The sequence below is a fragment of the Peromyscus californicus genome, unplaced genomic scaffold (genome assembly GCF_007827085.1).
Source record: "Peromyscus californicus insignis strain IS unplaced genomic scaffold, ASM782708v3 Scaffold_7__1_contigs__length_154581171, whole genome shotgun sequence".
NCBI lineage: Eukaryota > Metazoa > Chordata > Mammalia > Rodentia > Cricetidae > Peromyscus > Peromyscus californicus.
The window spans coordinates 124,647,297-124,671,990 of record NW_026294595.1 but is presented as its reverse complement, the minus strand read 5'-3'; the positions used below and the strand labels follow the sequence as shown (position 1 = coordinate 124,671,990).

At 45.2% G+C, this 24,694-nt stretch overlaps 1 protein-coding gene and 1 long non-coding RNA gene across 3 annotated transcripts in view; one reads left to right on the top strand and one right to left on the bottom strand.

Moving 5' to 3' along the window:
* The window catches only part of Syndig1 (synapse differentiation inducing 1), a 164,809-nt gene that overhangs the window by 1,179 nt on the left and 138,936 nt on the right, over positions 1 to 24,694 (bottom strand). The gene's annotated exons all lie outside the window — the stretch shown is intronic.
* LOC128102441 (uncharacterized) lies at positions 8 to 24,694 on the top strand. The gene is made up of 3 exons (XR_008215399.1): positions 8 to 10,192; positions 12,077 to 12,247; positions 14,670 to 24,694. It is a non-coding gene; the product is annotated as an uncharacterized LOC128102441 (long non-coding RNA).

Sequence of the window (24,694 nt, the reverse complement as noted above, 5' to 3'; positions counted from 1 at the left end):
TGCAGAGTTGGCAGAGAAAAACAGAGGGAGAGTGAACAAGTTGGAAATAATGGCGAGGAAAGGGTTCTGCTTGGCTCCTTTCCAACATTCAACTTCACTGGACTACAGAGAGGATGTGCCAATACAGGCAAGGACACGGGAACAGCAAGGATTCCCATAATGACTGGGCACCTGGTAAGTCCCTAACTGTTAAAGGAGTATATGGTTGGTGTTTGTCGCTGCTCCCACATGTCAAGGGAGTCGAAGCTCCCATTCTGTCTTGTTTTAAGGAAGTCACATCTTGAAGTATCCCAGTGAGACCACACATGTGAAGGCAGGGTCTCAGGAATGATAGACCAGGGGTGGGTGAGGCTCTCATCTCTACTGCCATACTTCCTACTCAACAATGGTATAGTTTTCATTAGGAAAACAATTTCTAAAGAACATTTTCAATCTCTAAAGCCCAATAGAAGTATGGAGAAGAAAATTGTATCTCTCATTTCTCAGAGAGAAAAGTAGGGCATAATATTATTAAATGCATCCCAGAAGTCTTGAGGTTCCATTCTTCAGAAGTTAGCCACCATGTGCTGAGGCACCTTTGATTCCTGACTGCTCCCCACCCCTGCAAAAGCTGGGTTAGGTTTAACCTTCTTGGAGTCATGAGGTAAACAGTGATGTTGAGATTAGATATTGGCTCAGAATCAGCATTTTGAGGGCAGACCCCGTAAATCCTTCTTTAATTCCTCCCTTCCTAGTCCCTTTCCACAACTGAGACTAAACACACTATCCAGAGAGGGGAGTTGAGTGCTGTAGGAAGGTCTCATTCATCTTTGGAAGAACTCTGGGAAGTATTTTCTTCTCTGATAAGCCATGAAACTACATAAGACACTCCTCCTTCCTGCCTGGGGACATGGAGCCATCTAAATAGTGGGTGTCTTGAGGCTGTGGGGAATCCCAGAGGTGATTATGGAAGCTCATGTCAACACTCAGAGACCTGTGAACTAGTTTCAGAAACCTCCTGTCCCAGATCTGCTGGTGGAGGAGCATAAATCTCTGTGTTCAGATTCTACTGGCTGGCTGGGACTCTTCGCCACACTACGCTACGCATGCTCCTTGATTCAGGAAGTAGAGCACTGTTGGATTAAGTTGTAGCAATATGGAGGGACTTCCTGAGCCACATGGCTCATGGACTAGTGGAGTGGATGCTGCTGAGACACATGATCCCCTGTAACTCTTAGTGATGCAGAGGAAGGCTAATCCTAAGAAGCAGAGGACTCACTGCTCAGCAGAAAGGTGGAGCTCATTCTTCTGTGGCATCCCCTAACTCATGAGCCACCCCTAAAAAGCTGTATATTCTCACTGGTCCCACTTTTCATGGTGTATCTGTGATATTTCTGCATTATATGTGGGTACAGGAGGACATGCTATTCACTTAACCTAAAAGCAATAACATATGCCATGAGTTATATAGAAGACCAGACTTGGAGATAACTGGTGAGTGGGAAATCATTTTCCAAATCGCCTGATGCTGGTTTAGTGAGATTGGAAATCTGTGATGTGTTCATAAGGACCCACTTCTGCCACTGAACCCCTTCTCTGGACACCAGCTTCTGAATCTTCAAAGCTGGGTTTTATTTTTTCCTTCCTCATTTCTTGCCTTGGCATTGAGCTTGGAAGCTAACAGTGGACAAGGTTCTGATGAAGTGGAGTTGAGGGAATTTAAAATGAGAAGCCTCAAAGGACAGCAGTAATTAATTAATTAAGCTATAATTAGCTGGGTTTCATTTTACATAGCAATGCTCCCAAACACTCCAATGTCCTATAACATAATTCACTGTAATTGCCCTTCTTGGCATTAACCCCGAACAGCCCTGGGACATCAGCAGGCAGCACAGCTAACCACTGCCTGTCATTATCCTAGCCTTCACATGGTGTTCCTGGGCTAGTATGGAGGAGGAGAGACAAAGGCAACCTGGAGGGTGGGTGCAGAGCCCACTTTAGCTGATCAAGAACCTTCCGAAAGATCTCCTGAGTGCCACTTTCCTGACTCATCAGAGTTGAACCTGTGGGTACTTACTATGGACCAGGGCCTGCACTTCCCTTGTCCTCTATGGTCAACTGGGAACCTAGAGCATGCCCATAGGAGGTGGATGGTGATGTTGGTGGGCAGTCAGTAACTATTAATGGATGACCAACTGTGTAAGTGCTGAAATATCACCTTCAAAAGCCGTGCATGGTTTAGCCCTTAGTAACTGATCTTTGTTTGTTCAGGGGTGAAAACACGGAGTAGTGGCCTGCCCATCTCTACAGCTGAACTCTGGCCCTGTACTGAAGGTTCTGAGCATAGGGAGCCAAAGCACTCATACCCCAAGTCTCCATGTCTGCGGATCAGGCTTACTCCTTCCTTCTCCTAGTCTGCCTTAGAAGATCCTGCTTTCTCTTTTGTTGTTGTTGCTCAGTTGTTGAGTATTTTTTCTTCCAACAAACACCAGGGGTGTGACATGAGGACAGTGTGGTAGAGACAGCCAAAGCATCAGGTAGGTAAGGTCATGCTGTACTTCCTTCACAACTGCCTTTCCCAGGATCAGAGTTTCTGGAGTCCCAAAGCCATGGGAACAGTTGTCATTTACCTACCCCATGACCTCAGGAAGGGGATTCCGCACCAACCCTTCATCTCGGAAAGTGGATAACTGTGGTTACCAGCCTTCTTCTTGACCCTTTGGGAGGGGACAAACCGGAAGAAATGCCTGCCTCCTGGCTAACAGCATAAAGTCCTATGACAGGTTAATTGTTAGGTATGAAGGTAGGAGTGCTCAGCCTGTCTGCAGATGATGGAGACAAGACTATGTGCAAGTGTGTGCTTCATAAACAGACCGGCCCAGCTCAGTGGATTCTTCATGCTACTCCTGGCTACTCTTTTGGGGAAGGAGAAGGAGGAGACAAGGACAAGGGACAGATGTAACCAGTGCCTTTAGGCAACAGAGACACAGTGGGGGTGGGGAGACTGGCTGGAACGAAGAGTGCCCCGAATAACTAGATTTGTCTATACTCAGATCTACACAGGAAACTCCCGTGGCAAAGGTGAGTATTTAGAAAGCACCCCAAGAAGTTAGTCTCAGGGTATCCCATGAGTGTGAAAACACTGCTTGCTTGTATGTGAACTAGCCACCTACCTCTTGCAGCTTTCCTGAGACCCAGCCTGACCTGCTGCTCTCTGTACCAGAATAGGCCTCAGCCCTCATAGTCTAGAAGTTTGTGCTGTGTCTGTCATCTGTTGCTAAGAAACACGACAACTCCAACCTCTGTGACCATAAGCAAGGCTACTCACTTATGTCCCACAGTTCTTGTGGTCAGAGGTCTAGAGGAACTGGCTTGTCAGTCTGACTTGGATTCTGTTGTGGTCATCTCCTGTCTGCTTCTTGGGCTGGAAAGACTGGGAATCTGTTCCCACCCCTGTGGAGCTCTCCTCGAACTGAATATTCACTCTTCCTTAGGATGCCGTACTCAGTACCTGCCCTCAGTGGCTTCTGGCAACCTCTTCCTGGTCTTTCCTCAGGGTCCTGCTCACCACCAGGTACGTGGAATCATCTTCCAGATAGACAACTTGTTCTTCCTCACTGTAGCTCAGAATCTTTGCCTCTAGAAGGTTCAAATCATAGGCTACCCCCTTCCAGATAGACAACTTGTTCTTCCTCACTGTAGCTCAGAATCTTTGCCTCTAGAAGGTTCAAACCATAGGCTACCCCCTTACCCCTAAAGCCACTGGGAAACCACCACATGGTCCCTGGGAGAAGGTAACTAATACTACCACAGAGGCACATGCAGAATGTCTACCTGGGGGCTCCTCTAGCCAGAATGGAATCTGATCTCAACCAGCCTTTGGAGTGTAACCAAATTCAGGTTCCTGGGCTTAAGAGGCTGCACCTCTGGAGGGTCACAACAGGGGGCTTTCTTTTGGTTTTTCCTCTGCCACTTTGGAACCCAGAACTTTGAAAGTCACCAGACTGAACAAGAGGGAGGTGACAGTGTGTAGTAAGACTTAATATCCGCCTTCCATTTGAATACACCTTCCTAGCCACAAAGACATGATTCACAGTCCCGAGAAGCCCTGTTAGCCTATGCTTATTGTAGTGAGAACACTGCTGCCTTCTTTCCTCGGCAGAGTAAGAACAAGCTCCCTTGTGCCTGGGTATTTCTTTCCCTGCCCTTTAGCCAACATGTTGTGAGTAATGTCTGTCATAAAACAGAAAGTGCAGGAGTCTCACAAGCTTGGAGTAGCAATGGCTTGGTGTGCACCTTTGCATGCCAGAGGAGGAGGGCACAGGGAGGGGCCTTAGTGTGGCCAGCAGCCATGGCTTCTCTACTCTTGAACCCTGTACAGGTGGATTTCAGCCCACAGATAAAGTCACAGGAAAAGAGAACCTTAGAAACTGGGTTGGTAAGATGGCTTAGTTTGTAAAGGAAAGGGCTTACTGTGTTAACCCCTAGTTGGCTGTGGCAGTGTGTGCCTGGAAACTTAGTGCTGGAGAGGCAGAGACCAGAGGAACCCTGGGGTTTGTTGGCTAACCTGTTGAGCCAAATTGGTAAGCTCTAGTTTCAGTGAAAGACTGTCTCAAAAACAAAATGGAAAGTGATTGTGGAAGACGTCTGATGCTGCTCTCTGCCGCTACAAGCTTCTGCACACATGTGCCCATACACATCAACACATGCACACACACACATACACACACACACACACACACACACACACACACACACACACACACACACACACAGAGAGAGAGAGAGAGAGAGAGAGAGAGAGAGAGAGAGAGAGAGAGAGAGAGAGAGAGAGAACATGCTCTGAGAGAAAAGCAAGTATAATGCAGGCCCATATGCAAGCCCAGGGTTTTAGACATAGCTGAAAAGGGAGAAACCACCTAAACTATGAGGGGCTGGGCATGCAGAGAGCACTGTGTACACTCTGATTCCTGAGATAAGGAGCTCTCTTCTTTTGTCTTTCTGTAAAGATACAAGGAAGATCTGATCTTAAAATCAGAGAGCAAAAGCAGCCATTAAGACTCAAGGAAGCAGTTCACCTTCATGAATGAAAAGCAGTTTCAGCTGAGACAAATAAGGCTGAGATGGAGCTCAGTGTAGCGCGCTTGCCTGGAATGCCTGGCTCCCTGGCTCCCATCCCCTACACCACAACAAATAGATGAAATAAAGAAGTATATAAAGAAATGAACGGATAAATAAAATCTTAAACTGAGAATATAAAACCGCTAAAAAATGGAGAACTCTTGGTGAGGACAACTGTGCATTGGCTAAAATTGCCACTACCCGTTCATGTCTCTTTAGCTAGACTTGTGGCCACCCAACAACTGGATCAAAGGAACACACTGTGTTCCTGTGAAAGAACTCAAGGCTTTCTGACATGTGATGGTCACTTTGCTCTGATTGTCGAGGTAAGACATGCCAAGTTTGCAGAGAAGTGGTTATTTCTTCTTCTTGGGTGGTCGTTTTAATGGCTCTGTCTGGCTGATAGGAGAGCTCATCCATGGACAAGGGCTAGGAGATGGTTCAATCTAAAATAAGCATTGCTTTCTATGGGGAAGCAGGGTGGTTCTGCCAGGATTCCTGCAGAGTCTACTAGTTGGCCCAGACATTTCCAGACCTGGAGATCTGTAAGGTTGACCCCATCTAGCTTTCTAATATCTCCTCTTTGTGCTGAAGATCCTGGTCCCTGAGTTACCCAACTGACTTTTCTTAACATAGTTTCACAGGCTGGAATATTCTCCTTTCTTCTCCTGGTCCCCCATACTTGGACACAGTGAAATAACTTCAGGATGAAGGAAATTCTATGGAGTCAAGGAAGGGATCTCGATATCTGCAGAAACTCACGGTTCCAGCATCTCCACATCACAAGTGTCCACAGACCTGTGCTCAGATTTGAAGTTTCACAGGAGATTCACTGACATCCAGGGACCCTGGTTCTCAGCAACACCATGCCTCTCCTTGAGGACACCCAGTCTCCTGCTGTGATGAGACTATGTTCTCTGAAGTACCTGGACTCTGGTCTTTCGGTGCGCCAGTGACCGACCCTGTGCTGAGGATTCTCTAGCTCTAGATTGAAATCTTGACAAGCAGTTCTCAAAGTGTCCATTTCCTTCTGCTGGAAACCGCTTAGTTTGAGGTTTTGAAAAAAAAAAAAAAGCACAATTTTCTCTGAAAGAGTGCCCTGCGGCTCTGCTCTTCCTGTAGTTACTATCCTAAAGGGAAGGAGGCATTCAGGCCAGATACTTCCATGTTCCGCATCATCTACCCAGCCAGGCTGCTGGTTGCTCATGGAGAGTCCTGGGTCACGCATAGCATGAGGGCCTTGGCAGCAAATGCTGGACCCCACCTCCTCGAGTCTGGGACAGGCTCCTGCAGTCTTTATAGCCACTTCTCTGAAAATTACTAACACTGTGGGCACCTTGACTGCCTGTGTTTCCTCTGGTATGAGTACCTGGCTGCCTTACATGTCTTTGCATTCTCAAGGTCATTTCCATGATTTACTGCCAGCTAACATCCACTGTGCCAGGAAAAGACACTGAGCGCTGTACTGGCAGTGGGAGGAGCACAGCGGGGCCATGATGAGCCCCCAGGAGGGGATGGCCCTTAGACCAAACAGCTCATTCCAACATTAGCTGCCATATACACAAAGTTTAAGAGGAATGAGGGACAGATGGAAAGTCTGAATAAGGATGTTTAGCCACTTACCACTGGTTAGATCTGGAAATCAGGCACTTATCTCCATGCTCACTCCATCTCCAATTGTGGTCTAACAGGGAAACTTCCTGCATTCTTGAGTACTGTTAGACCTTAACATGCCACATTAAAGGCAGTTGGTATATCCTGAGTAGAGCAAGCTCACTAACAGGCTCTGAGACAGTTTGTGGGTATACACTGGTTTTGGAGCCCAACTCTGGCCTGGAAGACAGAGGCCACAGGGAGAGAAAAGCCTCAGCTGACACTTTCTGAGATAGGACAGTGCTTTGGATACAGGACAGCAGATCTCACATTCCCTGAACAGGCTCATGAGGGCAGCCTGCCTCACAGCACACCACCCCCCTCCCACCAGGCATGCTGACTCTGATTTGTAGGTTCATCTGCACAGGTCCAGGGCCAGCATGTGGAAGCATAAAGAACATATAACAACCACCCCCCAAAAGGAAGTCTAGCTGAGTGCACCCCAGGGTTTGGTGGCTTCTATAGTTCATGAAGAAGGTCCTGATAACAGCAGCTCATCAATCTTGTGATAGGGAGGCCATGAGCCCATGGCCTCCACTGCCACTAGGTGCTCACAGTTGTGTTCTGTGTACATTGAGATCCTGAACGTTTGACCTGGGTGCCAAGATGTTCAGATATCTCCCTAGAGCACCTCTGTCCCTAGCTGTATGTAGTATCCAGACTGTACACTGTGGAGGGTCTGTTGCGTCCCTTTGTGATGTGTGCTGGCTGAGATCTGTGGTCAAGCATGCTTGACCAGCGCCACCAGTGGGAGTTGTACCACAGACCACTGGCCTGGGCAAAAACCCGAATTCAAAATTTGCAGTATTTTTCTCCTATTCTTTTGTTCTCTGGCGCAGACCCGTACCTCATGAAAAATCCGACACCCCACCTCCTCAACAAGGTAGCCTTAGCGCTATGTAGGTTAGGGTAGCTTCAAAACTCAGACATCCACCTGCCTCTGACTCCTGAGTGCTGGGATTAAAGGTGAGAGCCACTTCCTGCTACTCTCTCCAGTCCTGCAGGTCTTATTTCCTGGCCTCCAGCCTCCACTCAGGAAGACATAACCTTACAATATGTGCTCCTGAAGTTGCCTAGAAAGCCATGCTTGTGATTGTGTGTACCTGTAAATCGCCATATTCTATCTATTTGATCATTTAACAGTTTAGCCAGATATATAATTCATGTGGGAACTTTTTTTCCCTAAAATTTTTACAACCTCTTCTCATGCATTTCTCATTTCCAGTACTCACCAGGCCAGCATCAGCAGCACTCAGTATACTTCTGTGGACCTTCCCTTCTCTCTAGGAATGTTTGAGGGCACCCTTCTTCCTGGTATTCTAAAACACTAAAGTGAAAGTCCTTCCTGTTCAATTGCTGAACTAACCTTCCCCTATCTCTTTTGTGTGTGCGCATGTACTATGGTCCACTGCTTGCCCTTGGCTAGGAGAGTTATCCTTAGCGCTCCTTCAAGCCTTTTATGGGATTTCACTCTGAGTGGCACCCTGCTGTATTTCCAAGGACTCTTCTTCTTCTCTCACGGCTGCATTTTCACTTCCTTGTTTTGCTTCAGAAAAATAATTCCACCTTTTAGCTCCCTGAACATACTAATTGTACAATTAAAAGTGTTCTTTTCCCTGAATGTGCCTATATCCCAGCCCCTTTCTAAAGGCCCCTCCACTTGTTCAGGTCTCATCTGGGGCTTGGGTGTGGTGGGGAAAGGCTTTCTCAGGGGTCAGAGCAATTGTTGGATGGTATTTAACACTTAAGTGCATCATCACAAGGCTGACTGGTCCATGGGGCTGATGTCCATGGGGTTTTCCTGGGAGCCTGTCAGATTCCACTGTCTGCACTGAACCCTCTCTGGTCTGCTCACAGCTTTTGTGTGATATGTCCCCATCTTTGTTTCCAATGTCTCCATCTCCTTTTTCCTTTTCTTCTGACTGTATTTTTAAAAGCATTTTTGGGACAGAATTGAGATAGTGGGGATGCTTTAGCTGCATATGTCACTGAAAATATATCCGTTTATTCTAAATGTCACTCCAGTCAGGCTGGGTTCCCTGAGTGATGCTGAGACAAGGATTAAGTGCAGGGACAATGTGAAGGTGGTCTCAGAGAAGGTCACTGAGAATATGGAGTCAGGAAAGGTAAGCTAAGAGTGGGATATGGCCAGACAGTGAGCAGGGGACGGTTGTGTAGGTCTTACTGAAGATATCTGGAGAATATTTTGAAAACATTTCCTGAAGGCAAACCTCTAGGATGTCCAGTTCAATTCCCTCCACCAGTGCTGAGGACAAGCATCTTCCTGAGCTCACTCCCCCATACTTCTGCCCTCCCCAGCCAATGACTAGTCACTCTGCTATGAGCTTTCTAGTAGTCACAGGTCCTTGGCAAGGAGAACTTTGAGTGTCAAGGTATGTGGAGGTCACACTGACACCATTTGCTGTGTCCAAAAAAATTGCTTCATGTTGCTTCCATGATGTCCCATATCCTGTCTGCTGACAGATGGGCTGCATTGGGTCACTCTGGATTTCTCAGGGAAGTGCTAGCTTCAGCCAGGCCTGATATGACTCACAAAAGTCCTCTTGATTGATGTGGTGGTACATTCCTATAATCCCAGCTCATGAGACTGGGGTAGAGGGATCAGATCAGGAGTTTGACACTATCCAGAGCTATATAATGAATCTCTGTTAAAAAAAAAAAAGACTGAGCTTACTGTAGTTAGAGGCAACAATGACCTAGGTGAGGGCTGGGCAGGTCCAAGGGTGTGATGCAGTCAGAAAGTTCTCCTGATGCACCTCGGTTTTGTAGACATCTATGGTGATGGGAAGGGTCACAGCTAGGAGGCAGAGCAGTGCAGAGTGTAGTAAAGCGACCTAGGATAAGGGTGACCCTGGAATTGAAAACTGAAAATGTAAGAGGGGTCAAGGGAAATTGATCGGTGTCACTTTGATCTTACCGTTCATCTTACTTAGAGAAGCCTTCACTCATTAATCCCTCTCCCTTCTCGGACTCTGCCTGGTTTCCTAGTCAATCACCTGCTTCTGGAATGCCATGCAAGGACTGGGTTACCTGCTCACATTTCATTCCCCTCTGAGGACTTCCCTGTGGGTAGAGGAGACTGACTGTCCTAATTATCCGTTGCTGGGTAACAAGTGACTCCAGAATTAGTGGTGTGTAACACAACCATTTGACGATAAAGTATTATTTTAGAATCAGGAATTCGGGTCAGATCACATTGACATTAAATGGGGTTGCTTGATCTCTAACTTGTGCTTGTCCTCCTCTGAAGGGTCCAAGATGGCTTCATTCATACTTAGCATCTTTCCCTCTCCACCATCATGGCCATTGATAGCGACAATTCCTGAGTGGCACCCCAGGACCCCAAATGGGAGCCAAGAAAGAGGGAACTCCACAGAAGACTCAGCGGAGCCCTGATGTTGTGTCCTTTTGGTTACAGGTGAGTCACTGGGGCCAGTTCAGGTTCTAGGGAAGAGGACACTGCTGAGAGGCATGCCAAGAATCATCTACAGTGATGACCTCCTTCCTCAGCATCTCATTTCCACATACATAGCCATGCTCTGGAGTCTTTGTCTATGACGAAGTGTCCCCAGCTTACTGCCGGTCTTCTAATTTTGGCTGCTGAGTAAATTTCCCTTGTTTTAAATACATGTCAAAAACAACTCCAAGCACAGAGAAAGTATACCGCCAAAACCACCTCAATATGTCCTATAACTGTGCATTAGTAAATACAATTTATAAAAACATTATAGTTTTCCTCATGCCATCATTACTGTGGTTCACACAGGCTCGGGTTTTATTCTTTGTCACTCAAGAGCAGTGTACCCTGCTAGGAACATAGGGCATTTAGATAATTTCTGGGTGGGGCAAGATTCTATCAATCAACCCACAATTTCTTGCTGCTTAAAAATGTTTTTTTTTAAAAAATAAGACAGACATTTGTGACATTTAGTGTAACTGTGGTCATGGTCTCAAGATGGTGTTTGAGACACTGAAGCTTTTAGCAGAGTTTCTCTGCAGGGAAACAAAATTTGACAAATTCTAATGTGTTTATTTTTAAATAAAGTCGTGATCAAATACAAAGAACCTAGAATGGCGAGAAGACACATTAAAAGCAAATGTGAATAGAATACAAGAAATAGAGTCAGGCCATGGCAGATGGACAGCCTCCCACAGCTTGCTGGCCTTGGGGCCAATGTGATCTCTAAGAGGTACAAGGTGTACTGCAGTTTCAAGGAACTGGTGTTTGTTTTCATATTGTGAAATAGCCAATTTAAATAGAAATTGCAAACTGACTTCTGACTGTGGTTGGTATCAGCATGCTAAAGCAGTCACTGATTCCCAGCTGGGCAACTGGGCCAGAGTGAGACCCAAGATTCAGTGCTTATGCCTGAGAGCAAGCTTTTTGCTTACTTGGAGAATTCATACAACATTCAGGACTGAATCTTTTTAATTCAAGTGTAATAAGAATGGAAAGAATGCCTGCTCCACCAGGAGCTCTCTCTCTCTCTCTCTCTCTCTCTCTCTCTCTCTCTCTCTCTCTCTCTCTCCCCCTCTCTCCATATATACAAAAGCCAGTCTTGATACCACCTAGCTCTGAAGAAGCCCCAATTCAGGAGCCATAACGGAGACCCGCAGTTAGATACAGTGCTTTATGGACCTTTGACTGTTACCATCAGCAGCCCCAGTACTGGCTAGGCAAAACATTTATTTGCAGTGCAGTTGGCAAACTTGCATCTTTCTATTTTTAAATGTAGTATCTTCTAGAAGGGAGAAGCAACATTATAGAGATGCCTCACTTTTGTGGAATTGATTTTACCTGCCTTTAAACAACAAATAGAGACCGAGAAAAATGCAGAGTTGCAGAACTTCTAAGAGTAAGATTTGTGTTGGAGACTTTTATCCAGAGCCTGCCCTTACTCCTGTGCTCACTGAACCTGTGCAGGTTTAGTAGAAATGTTGATTATGTGGCCCAGCTAACTGGTGGGGAACTCTAGCTGGACCTTCCATGCCCAGGGTAGCCCAATCCGTCATGCTGCACAGAGTAGGCCAAAGATGAATGTGTGCCACAGAGAGGAATGATTACTTACTTAAAAAACTGTTTTCATTAATTATTTGAGAATTTCATATAATGTATTTCAACCAGATTCATCTTCTTCCCTATGTTCTTCCATGATTTGAATTATACTTCTGTTTGTATTTTTGTTTTCTAAGATTTTCCTGTTTTTAAGAGTCTTTTGCCTTTGTTATTGAGGTTGGTGTTCACTTGTGAAAGAATCCAGTTTGGATTTCAAGATGGTAACCTGGCCTATCCTTCCAACAGAAATCATGGGTAATGTGCATCCAGGAGATAGGTCTGTGGGCTGTGGCTGTTTCCAATGCTTTGAGGGGAGAGAAGATAAAGTGTTTGGCAAGAAGAGAGCCCGTGCATAAAACCAGAAATTCAAAAACAGTGTCCTCTCTCTGCAAGGGTGCTGGAAACTCCTCTATGCTGGTAAGCCTTCGAGCTCTGTGTTTGACCTGGCCCTTGAGTAAGCAATCAAACCAAGTCCAGGCTAATCAGAGGTGTGGGCTCTGTGCTTATTATATTCAGGGCACAAGTGCCCTGCTGAGAAATTAAAATACAAATGGATTCAGCACTCAAGCTGGGGGGAGAAACACCACAAAGATGGTCTCTAAGGACAATGACAATTCACAGCTAGAGCTCATGAGTTTCCAGCAGAGAAAAAAAATATAAACCTGGTTCTAGTTAGACCCACAATAGGAAATTATAAACTGCAGGAGACATAAGAGACTGGTGAGACAGAATCATTACTTCCTGAGTCACGTCCTTTCAAAGCAATTCTATTTAATCTAGTCATAGAGATCTAAGAGAGTAGAACTGTAGAGTTTGTAGAAACTAGAGCAGAGGCAATCTCAATGTTCAAAATAATTGAAATGATTTCAGCGATTAAGAAGGACAAAAAACTATGATTAATCTATAGTGGGTAATAGGTCACATTAAAACAAATCTAAAATTGGAAGCAGCAAGAGTTTTCAAAAGTGAAAGAGTAGAGAGTTATGGTTGTATTTCACTTATGGTTGATGATTCACTACGCACAGCTGAAGAAAGGATTTGTGTTCTGGAAGACAGATTTAAAAATGTCAACAAGGCAGCACAGAAAGATTCAGAGATGAAAACCCTGAGGAGATAAAGCACTCAGGAGAGAGGAGGGTAGAAAGGGTGCTCAAAGCAGTGGCTGGGGACTGTCCAAACTGGATTGGGAGATGAGTCTTCAGGCTGAAGGGGTTCACTGAGTCCTGAATAGAATTAATGAGAGTGAAGCCATGGAGTCATCACGGTGGAACTGCAGAGCATAGGCCGGATCAACAAAGGCTCAGTTCAAAGGCCATCCTATCGTTACTTAACTCTTGACCAATCATTAAAACCCACAGATTCGGCCGGGCGGTGGTGGCGCACGCCTTTAATCCCAGCACTCGGGAGGCAGAGGCAGGCGGATCTCTGTGAGTTCGAGGCCAGCCTGGGCTACAGCGTGAGATCCAGGAAAGGCGCAAAGCTACACAGAGAAACCCTGTCTCGAAAAACCAAAAAAAAAAAAAAAAAAAAAACAAAAAAAAACAAAAAAACCCACAGATTCAACTACCGTCTCATGTACTGAACCTTGGCTTCCTAACTCCAGCCCATACACATATACACGACAGAGTTCCACTACTTGATTACCTCATCAAAACCACAGCTAAACTTGCCATCACCCTAGCTGCCCATTGGCAGCATAATCAGTCTTTCTGGCCACCCTTTAACTTGATGATTTGTCATAACAGAGAAGTCTTCCTCACACACTATTTCTGGTCATGCCTGTCTACACCATGCTTCCACAGAACTGATGCCTGTTTGTTCACACCAGTTACTGAAATGATGCTCATTTCTCCACTGGACTGTAATGTCCCAAGGAGTAGAGGCTGCTTTGTTGCTCACATTTTAATTGTCAATAGTTAGCATATCACCTTGCTCATGGGTAACATTGAACATTACTCCTTTAATAAATGGTTTTCACAAGTTTTTATTTTGCAGCTGGATCAAATTGTTTCTGGGAACCACCTTTTCCAACATGGATTGAAACAGCCCAGTGATATTATAAATATAGCAGGTGCTGACCCCTATCAGCCAGGAATATCCTAGGACTGACTGTGAAAATTGAATTTGGCACCAATGGCTTTTTTTCTATGTTGCTGCACTCGACTTCAATGCTAATTTCAGATATTTGGCTCATTGTGTTCCGGCTTGCTTAGCAAAGCTGTTAGATATGAACTTTCTTTAATTGCTTTGTACAAGCAACCCGGATATAGGTATGCTGGGCTGGTGCTGGGCTCATACCTGGCTTCTGGTCTCCCTGGAATCTTATTGCTTTCTAACTGGGGGCAGAGTCTGCCAGCCAGGCATGCACCCCTCTGAATCCGCTCTTTGGGGGGCAGCATGTTTGTCTTTATTTCTTGCAGCAAGAGCTCTTCTCCTAAACTAACACCAAATGTTTGATGATACAGTGGGAGCAAGGGAGTAAGAATGTCAGAATTTATTTGACAGGTGAAATAAAACTGAAGTAGACCTTGTGGTAAGCACTGTGTTCTTTGTGTCCTCAGATCTCTGGTGAGTCCAGGACACAGCCACAAGAGGAAAGACTGTAAATCACAAACCCACATAAATGTCCTCTCTTACTACAAAATACTCACTTCAAAAGAAGGACTTTAGTAAAGTCAATTATTCCATGGAGGTGTGTCTGTGAGCCAAAATGCCATCGATTGAATGTCTATGTTCATATTGGGTCCTTATGTTGAAACCTGATTCCCAATGAGGAGGAAAGGTGAGGCCTTTGGGGTCAAAAGGTGAAGCTCTTATGCTGATATTAACTCTCTTATAGGAACATGAAAAAACAGGAGCATCATAGTCTTCCAGGTAGGACACAAGGACCAAGATGGCTGCCTGTAACCTAGAAAAGAGTCCTGAGCGGAACCTGCTGGCACCTGACCTCAAGTTCCCACCCTCCAGAGCCCCAGCAGAAGGATATCTGTTGCCTACTCTACACAGTTTACATTCTCTTGCTGAAGTTGTCCCATTTGGCCAGGCAACTGCTCACTTTGTCCTCCACCTCCCACAAACGATCCCTGTATGTACCTAATTACTAGTGCAAAATGTATGTCCTGGGATTTTTCATTCCAAGTGAAAAAGTCACTTCCTCTTTTGAGCCAGATCCTAGCCTGACTGTCTGTCTCCACTGGGACTGTCTTTGAAATGCCTTTGAGCATTTTCTGCTCCTTCCAGTTCTTTGAGAGACTTCACCCTTTAGTGGAAAATGTCTCAACTTCCTAACCAATGTGCACTTGTTACTCTTCCCGTTGTTGTTACCAAATACCAGACAAGAAGCAACTCCAGAGGGGAAGGATGTATTCTGGATTGAGGAGGAGGATGAGGAGGATACAGTTCACCATGACAGTGAAATCTGGGTGGTGTTTATGGCAGTGGGACTCACATCTTGGAAGATAAAGAAACAGACAGGCTAGCCCAAAAGTGTGTCTGAGTTATAACCCGTAAGACCTCCTTCCTTCAACTCACTTCCTCTAGTAGGCCCCAACGGTTTCACAATCTCCCCAAACAGTACCACCAGCCAGGGATCAAGTGTTCAAACACATGAGCCTGTAGAAGCTATTTTACACTTAACCCATAGCAAGGTGATGGTTCTGGCTGGTTTTATGTCAACTAGAAACAAGCTGGTCATTTGGGAAGAGGAACCTCAATTGCAAAAATTCCCCCGCCATATGGGCCTGTGGGCATTTTCTTTAATGATCATTGGTGTATTGTGGATGACTCATGTATATTCAATGATATAGCCCATTGTGGATGGTACCATTCCTGGGCTGGTAGTCCTGGACGCTATAAGAAAGCAGGCTGAGGAAGCCAGTAGGCAGCACTCCTCCATGGCTTCTGCATCAGTTTCTGCCTCCAGGTTCCTGCTCTGCTTGAGTTCCTTCCCTGATTTCCTTCAGTGCTGGACTGTGATGTATAACTATAAACTGAAATAAATCCTTTCCTCTCCAAATTGCTTTTGGTCATGGTGTTTTACCACAGAAATAGAAACGCTAAAGGAAGACAGTGCCTATGGACATACCTGTGCTGATTGGAAATATTTACCATCATGCTTCCTGTTGAAAGTGTTTGACTCACAAACAATGTCCCTGTAGCATTGCCTTGCCTATCCTAATCAAAAGGAGCCTTACTTACGAGGCAAGATTTGATGGGACATATATACACAACAGACATGATTCTGCAGTGTGCTCTATGGTTCTGCTCAGGTGAATGGATGCTGAGACATGCTGAGAGAACTGCCATTTGCTCTGCCTGTGTGCACAGCACTCCTCCTCTGTGTAGTCCCCTGGGCTCCCTGATTGGAAGCAGAATGCAAAATTACAAGTATGTCTACATCGACTTCTTTATTAGAGCTTCTAATGAAGTGCCAATTCTCAGACACAAGCTAACAAGAAGCTCCTTGTTTGGAATAAATTCAAAGGCAAAGATAGGACATTTACTTTTTTACCAGACTCGAAAGAATAAGATACAAAGGAAGTTAGCGTCCCCTGTCCCTTTGGAGGTTACTGTATATGGCTCAATGTGAACACATTGTCATCTGCCTGTAGACCTGTTGGTGTCTGATAGGCATGCATGGCTTGTTAGAAATGTTTGTGGGTTCCAAGTGAGGTGCTGTATTGGAAAGGGAAGGTCTCTCCCCGGATATTGCCTTTTGGGAGAGGAGTAGCTCAGATGTAGATATGAAAATTTCTTGAGACAGAGCTTGCATCTGCCTCCTTCTCTCTACCCCAAGTAGAAGTAGTTCCATGAGGGATGAGGTTATGTGTTAGTACCCCAGGTAAAGTGTGAACTTAAGTTACATCCTGGTTAGTGGGTATCTCAATTTATGCCAGAAATTTCTGGAGCGAGGCAGCATGGGGAACCCTTACTCCAAACCTCCAAAGTAGAAGGGGAGAGCCCACATCTGAAGGTTTAGTATCTGGGGTCTGTTGGGATGCTGCTCCCTGAGAATCTGCTGAGCACTTTCCACCTTGTGAATAAAGCATAGATGAAACAGTGGTCATATGGAGTAGTTGTGTGAGGTTCTTTTTGGTCCAGCCTCTGCCATTTGACAGTGACACCAGTGTTGCCTTGTGGGCCAGAAGGACAGAAGAATCAGAGGGCTGAGTCTCCTAGAGAGCCCACAGTGGAGACTCCCCAATCCTATCATGTATGGAAGAAGGCGTTCCCCACCATCAGTTCCATCTATGCTAGCTCCATCTCCCCCGCCCTCATCTGTAGCATGGACTGGTTACTTCAGTGGGAACTGTAGCCATGGGAACAGACACTGCTGATTCAGTTGTGAGTGCCCTGACTGGAAGCATTAGGTGCTCAGCAATGGCTGGGAAGCCAGTTAGTTTGGTCTGCTCATCTTGTGTTTTGGTTAAGTAGTCTGCCATTCCTATTTGGATGATCTGTATCTAAGAGGTTCAGATGCTTTCAATGGAAAAATAATATGATAAATATAATTAACAAGGGCGTTTTCCCTGGAAATGAGGCAAAATCTTTAAAGACACTTTGTTTGGTGTCTTCATCCTAACAGGAGGCTCAGTTCACAGGCCAGAATAGCAGTGATGAGGGTTATGGCCACAGTCTGATCCTGAAGGCAAAGCAGGCAGTTTTAATTTTCCAATAGTTCCTTCCCCAAGTGTCTGCAAGCATTTTGGGAGCCCAAGAGCTTTTCTCCCTAACTGTCCAGATTTCAAGTTCACTGCTTACCACTAGAGTGGCTTTCAGCAAGATTCTTTCCCTCCCTGAGCTTTGGTCTTCTCCTCTGTCAGTTGGAGGTAATGAGTCACTACATCATGGGGTCTCTGGGAACATGAGAATTTGGACATAAGCAATTTTTGAACAGTAACTATAGTGTAGTTGTGAGGGATCTGGTGATCAGTCACTCTGCAGCTAAGTATGCCAGGGGCTAAGGCAATAGTCAGGGGATGTTCATGATGCTGTGGACCAGAGTCTGGGAAGGGCTCAGCAGAGGGTTCTCAATAGTGTTCACAAGGAAAATGGACTGGACGTCCAATTTGGAATTTTTTTTAGACATCTATGGCCTGAGCTGAGATGGCTCGAGGGCCTAGTACCAGTAGCCTCTCCATAGAGTAGCTTGCTTTCAATGTGGTGGTCCCACAGGGGCTAATTCTTTGCACAGCATCTTGGGTCTCTAAAATAATATCTGCATCTCTGCAGATGAGGAAGATGCAGGGCCTCAGTGACCCTGGCCTTAGAATTCACACAGCACTACCTTCCTGCATTCTCTCAGTGACACACTGGGTGCTAAGTGAACCCATGAGAACTGGGCTCCTCCCAGGATAGGGCAGGGGCAAGGTTGCCCTGAAGAAGAGAGAGTGAAATGGAATGTCATTGTAGCGATGTTTGGAAAACACAGATTGCCACAGTGAGTAAAAAGTCATTTTAAATTACATTCATCTTAGAATCTTTATGTGCTGCAGAGGGCTGAGGATGAATAATAGCCTTGCTTAAGGGATGAACACATGGAGGTTTGGTAAAGAAGATTAATTTGCTAAAAATCATACACTTAAATGAAAATGTGTTCAGAATCTGAAGTGTCCTGAATCCAGGACCAGCTGCTGATTTCCCCACATCCCTGTGGGCAATGAAATGTAGCTAGTTTGCAGGACTCTGCATTCTTTTTGGGAGTATAAACTCTAACTTTTACATTTTGAAATATATAAAGCCTCACAAGTTAATTACCACTCAGTGTTCTTTTATTTTTGTCAGTGCTCAGGATGGAACCAAGGATCTTGTGTTTGATGACTTATCCACTTTTCTGTTGTGAAACTCAGACAGCAGTTACAGGGCAAAAGGGAAAAGCCAATAGCACATGATTATTTTGAAGATCACATCTTAAAGACACTATATTGAGGCTGGGCAGCGGTGGCGCACACCTATAATCCCAGCACTCGGGAGGCAGAGCCAGGCAGATCTCTGTGAGTTCTGGTCTACAGAGCAAGATCCAGGACAGGTACCAAAGCTACACAGAGAAACCCTGTCTTGAAAAACCAACCCCCGCCCCAAATTGACTACATTGAAGCTATATTACTTCTTGTTTGAAGCTGGCATATCTGAGAAACTGTCTTGTACATACATGTTATCATGGTGGGTACGCAGTGCTTGGCACATAACTGTCGATGCCCAGGGAACTTAAGCACAGAGTATGTTACAAATGCTTACAAATAAAGTGAGTAGGAGGGCAGGGGACACCAGGATGAAATGCAGATTATGACAGGAGGTCTAACTGCCCCATGTAGCAGGAATCTTAGAAGTTCTTATTAATTAAATCAAACCTAAGGCCAGATATTGGGGTGAATGCTGGAAGATCAGAGAGACAGAACAAGCTACAGCTACCTCACCTTACCAATTCCTCAGCTGGTCCTGTTTCCTCAGACTGGAAGCCTCTGAGTCCTCATCTAGAATGAATCTCAGTTGAACTGCTACTCGAAAGCCTGAAAGCTTAACCAGCCAAATGCTTCTAGTTTCTGGTCTTCACGCCTTATATATCCTGCTTTCTGCCATCACTCCCTGGGATTAAAGGCTCACTTCCTGGGATTAAAGGCGTGTGTCACCATGCCTGGCTGTTTCCAACGTGGCCTTGAACTGACAGAGATCCAGAGGGATTTCTACCTCTGGAATGCTAGGATTAAAGGTGTGAGTGCCACCATTTTCTAGCCTTTGTATCTAGTGGCTGTTCTGTCTCTGACCCCAGATAAGTTTATTAGGGTGCACAACATTTTGGGGAACACAATACCACCACAGCCTTACAAACTTATGAAGCAGCATCACTGAAGGGCTTGGTGGGAATGTGTATGAAACATGATCCTTATTAGTCTTAATCAATAAAAACCTGGACTCAGATATCAGGGTGAAAACTGAAAGATCAGAGAAGCAGAACAGCCAGCCATCAGACTTCTACAAAATCTCAGACTGAATGGGTCGGCTTGTCTCTATGAATCCTCAGACTAAATGGGGTAGATCCTATCTCCATCCACCTTATATTCCTGTCTCCAGTTCCCTAGTGCTGGGATCAAAGGTATGGGCCACCACTGCCTGCATCTATTTCTCTTTTAGACTGGTTTAATCTCATGTAGCTCAGAGTGACCTTGAACTCCTGATCTTCCTTTTCCCAAGTGCTGGGATTAAAGGTGTGTGCCACCACTGCCTGGCCTCTATAGATAACTAGTGGCTAGCTCTGCCCTCTGATCTCCAGACAAGCTTTATTTGTGAGAACACAAACAAAATATCACACAACAGGTGTTGACCTAAGCAACTTTGGAAATGAGGTGAGATTGTGGACCAAGGGAGAAGGACCCGCACTTGGGTTTTGCATTCTTTCCTGTGAAGCTATTAGTCAACAATTATGAAGCTCTGGGTTAATATTGGAACAGAACAACTGAGTAAATAACCAGTGAACATCCAGAGACAGGTTTCTCATTGCAGAAGCAGGAAGCTGCAGGGAAACAAGGGAAGACTCGTATAATGAGTTCTGGTAGTGTGTTAGAATTGGGGGCATCATTGTGGATGGACTCAAGTTTAGATTAATATGGACACAGATGAATGTGCATATGTAAATGTATTCAAAATAAGTGTAGATGTAGAAACAGTTCTATGTATTTAAAGGTACAAATACTGTCTATTGGAAGGAGTCACATGACTAAACATGCACATTTATCTTCTAGTTTTGTCAGAGTGAGGGCTGAGCATCAACAGTTATTGTCTACATCTTGGTTTCTTATACCATTATCCAACCAAAGAAGCCAGGGTTCTATGAGGAAAGAGCTGGTTCTAGAGCTAGAAAAGGGAAGATGCATGGCAGCAATTCTACAGCTGTACATTATCGCACATTTATAGCACGAATCTTAAATTGTCTTATTAATAAGAACAAACCTGGAGCCAGGTATTGGGGTGAACGCTGGAAGATCAGAGAAGCAGAACAAGCCATAGCAACCTCACTTTGGCAATTCCTCAGTTGATCCTGTTTCCTCAGACTGGAAGCCTCTGAGTCCTCATCCAAATGGATCTCAGCTAAACTGCTGCTAAAAGCCTAAAAGCTTAACCAGGATCTAGTTCCTCATCCTCATGCCTTAAATACCTTTCTGCTTCCCATCATCACTTCCTGGGATTAAAGGCTCTTGTTACCATGCCTGGCTGTTTCCAGTGTGGCCTTGAACTCACAGAGATCCAGATGGATCTCTGCCTCTGGAATGCTAGGATTAAGGGTGTGTATGCCACCATTTTCTGACTTCTATATCTAGTGGCTGTTCTGTTCTCTGACCCCAGATAAGTTTATTAGGGTGTACAATATTTTGGAGAACACAATACCACCACACACATGAATACTAGGTGAACTGGAATAGCATCTTGTAGTGAAAAAAATGAGCTCTTGAGATGAAAGGCTATCAGCTGGACACAGGGGCTAGTGTCAAGTGCTCTCAATGGCCAAAGCTACAAAGCAACATAATTTTAGATTATAAGGCAAGAATAAATGAATATGCAAGGGTTCATGTAAATTGCTCCTTAAATTTGTCCTGCTTTCCATCATGAATTGCAGTGTCCAAAACTTCAATGGAGATAAGGAAGTTAAAAAGACTCCTGAGGCTGGGACTCTAGAGAGCTATTAGGTCCTCATCAATGCCAACCCAATACATCAATTTGTTCCTACAAGTAGGAGGAGGCCCTGGATATGGTGTCCCCGTCATACAGGCCAGCAAGCTGATGCAGAGATGTACCATGCCATTTTGTGAGCCCGAAGACAATAGAATAATCCTTAAAATGCCAAGGCTCTGCCTCAGGTGAAACTGGGTGAGGGACACTGCCTTGGTCTCCTGATTCTCATGGGCTTCCATCCACAACACAGGGACTACTGTGTCCCCAAGACAATAACCATCATTGTAAGTGCCACTTGGAAAGCACCTAGTAGCCGTGGATCTACAGGGCACAAGTCTCTGTTGGGGTTTGCAGTCCATCCTAGCTAATCCTGTCACTCACCCAGTCACATTCTTCCTGGTTATCTTTCCCTAGTCCAAAATGGCACCTCTCCTGTTCATGTTTCAGACATTGCACATTTCTGGACTGTGATCCTGTGTACCGCCTCCATGGTCCCTCCCTGAGATGGCATCTCCTTGCCTCCACTTACCACTCACACTGATCATTCTCCAAAGATAACAGCTTCACTTATTGCCCTGGAGGACATGGCCACAGAGCTCTCTCCTGGCTGGACAATAGTATCTCAGCACAGACGTCAACAGACAGGGCCTCTGACACTCCTGGGCAGCCCCTTGTTACTTTATATTTCACAATTGACACTGTACTCATTCTGAATTTGGAAGTGGAAACCACCATGGGCTCATGATGAGAGTCACCAAGAGCCTTTTGTGTTGGAGTCCCAGACTCTGCTTGCTTACTTTGTTATTCCTCTTGACAATTGCTAGTTTCTATTTCCTGATTGTTTTCAGTTGCAACCACACCCACAGATGCTCATCTGAACATACATTTTAAAACACACAGATTCTATCTTGCACTTCTCATGTGTCTGCATGCCTGTCGGTTAGTACCCCTTTTTTTTGAAGAATTCAACTTCATACCTATAGTAAACAGATGTGGTGATGACATTGCTCCTGAATTGAAGGGGTGGGTGTTACTCTACAGGCAGCTACCTGGCCATCTTCTTGTGTTTGGGATGGAGTTGCTCCACTGTCTCCTGGATGCCCTTGCATTGTAGCCCCAAGAGGGAATTCCTTCTGTTTTCATATGATTGGCCTATTTCCCATCCACTATTCCCAGGAGAGAATGATGTGTGATACATAGGACATTCTCATGGATGACTTGCTTCCTCTCTCATGTTACTAGAGGATAAATGAGTTTGTGGTTCCCCTTTCAGAACATAGGAGGTACCCTCCCATTGACCACTCCCACCACTCTTAGCACTCGGCTGTACTCCAGGTGTCTGGCTTAGTCTTCTGGAGCTCAGTGTTGGCACTTTGGGTATCCGTGGCATATTTTCTCCTGACTTTTCCCCTAGTCATCTTTTCCCTTCCCCTTCATTGCTGTTCCTTTACATTGCTCTGAGACGGTTCTTCAACCATGCACAGTCATGGGGTCTCGGACTTTGGGACACAGTGGCAGGGATGCTCTATACTCACTCTTTTCTTGTTTAAAATGAGGGGTGAACAGCAGCTATTGTACTCAGGTGACCCATTCACCTTCATCTTTTATAACTGCGTGTGGCAATACAATGTACTGGCTGGAAGGAACACTTCTTTGGACATTTTAGCCTTGGCCATGTACCATCTGTTGCCTTGACAGAAGCATTTAAGGAAATCACAACAGTTTCCAAGGTTTTTTTTTTATGATTGCATCCATAGAGTCCTGACAGCAGGAAGGGGAGTGGTAGTTTGGAAGTAAGGAGGTCCAGAGGGAGCCAAATGGTCTCTACCGCTGGCTCCTTTCATTCCTGCTTTAGAGTCTGCCGCGGCCACTCCCGCCCCCAGGGTGGGTGTTGGCCTTTGCACAGTGCCTGCTGGCTGAGAACCTGCTCTGCTCTTTGTCTTGTTTCTGGATGTCTGTCCTCTCTCTCCATTTAAATACTGAATATTAATGACTTGGAATGGGCCATATCCAGGGATATCAGCTCTTGGGATAACTCCTCTGTGGCAGAAATCTGAGGACCCTACACTGTGCTGGAATTTCCTAGGTTAGCAAGAGGCTCCATCAAGAGGATCCTATCTGTCTAGGTTCACAGCTTTTGACCTAGAAAAGTTGTTAGAGGGAAAGGAGGGGCAGACGAATACGTGTTTCTTCTTGCCCAAGAGTTCTCCAAGAGAACATTCAAGCAATGACTGCTGTTAGGAGCAAAGGCCCAAGTGACACTGGATAGCCTTCAGAGGCCTCCATCACAGCTTTTAATTTGTACCTGTGTCAGAGGGACATCTAAGTATACTTACACAGTTTTTATAGGTTTCTGCCTACAATGCAAAGTCACTTTCCAGATATGCAGCTGAAAGGAGATAACTCCACAGACATGGAAGTGCTCCATTTCCAAAAGGAGAAAAGTAAACATTTTCTCTTTGTGAGTTGACTATCTCAGTCATTTGTCTACACAGTGGAAGGCTGACTAACACATGAGTTAACTGTGAAATGTCAGAACACACAGCAGCTGTGGTTATCTGCACAAGACCTGCACACAAGATACACACACACACACACACACACACACACACACACACACACACACACACACAGAGGCAGAGGCAGAGGGCAAGAGAGGGAGGGGATTATCTGGGAAGAAGTGGTTTGCAGGTCTAAGAGGGAGATAAAGACGGTAATGGGGTGAATTTGAGCACAATACACTGTATACATGTATGAAACTGTGTGCATACTCATGGAAGTAGCAAGAAGGGTGTTCAAGGTAAGTAGTACAGGTCACCTGTGGACCAAATACCACACATACATTGAGCCAGTGGGACCCAGTCTCACACAGAGTGGGGAACAGACAGCAAAATACAAAGCCTTTATAGATAACTGCATCAGTTTGCCTGTGCAAAAGTATATGTTGTATGAATGCAAGGAAAAACAAAGTTTACTATCAAGTTGGCCTCCTCCTCAAGATGTATTTCCAAGTTAGAGACTTAAATAGTTACTACTTAAAAGAAGAAGAAGAAGAAGAAGAAGAAGAAGAAGAAGAAGAAGAAGAAGAAGAAGAAGAAGAAGAAGAAGAAGAAGAAAGGAAACTGGGAGAAAGCCCTGCCCAGCACAGGATCTGCTTACTTTATATTCTATTTGAAAAGAGAGGCAATGTCCTTTGGT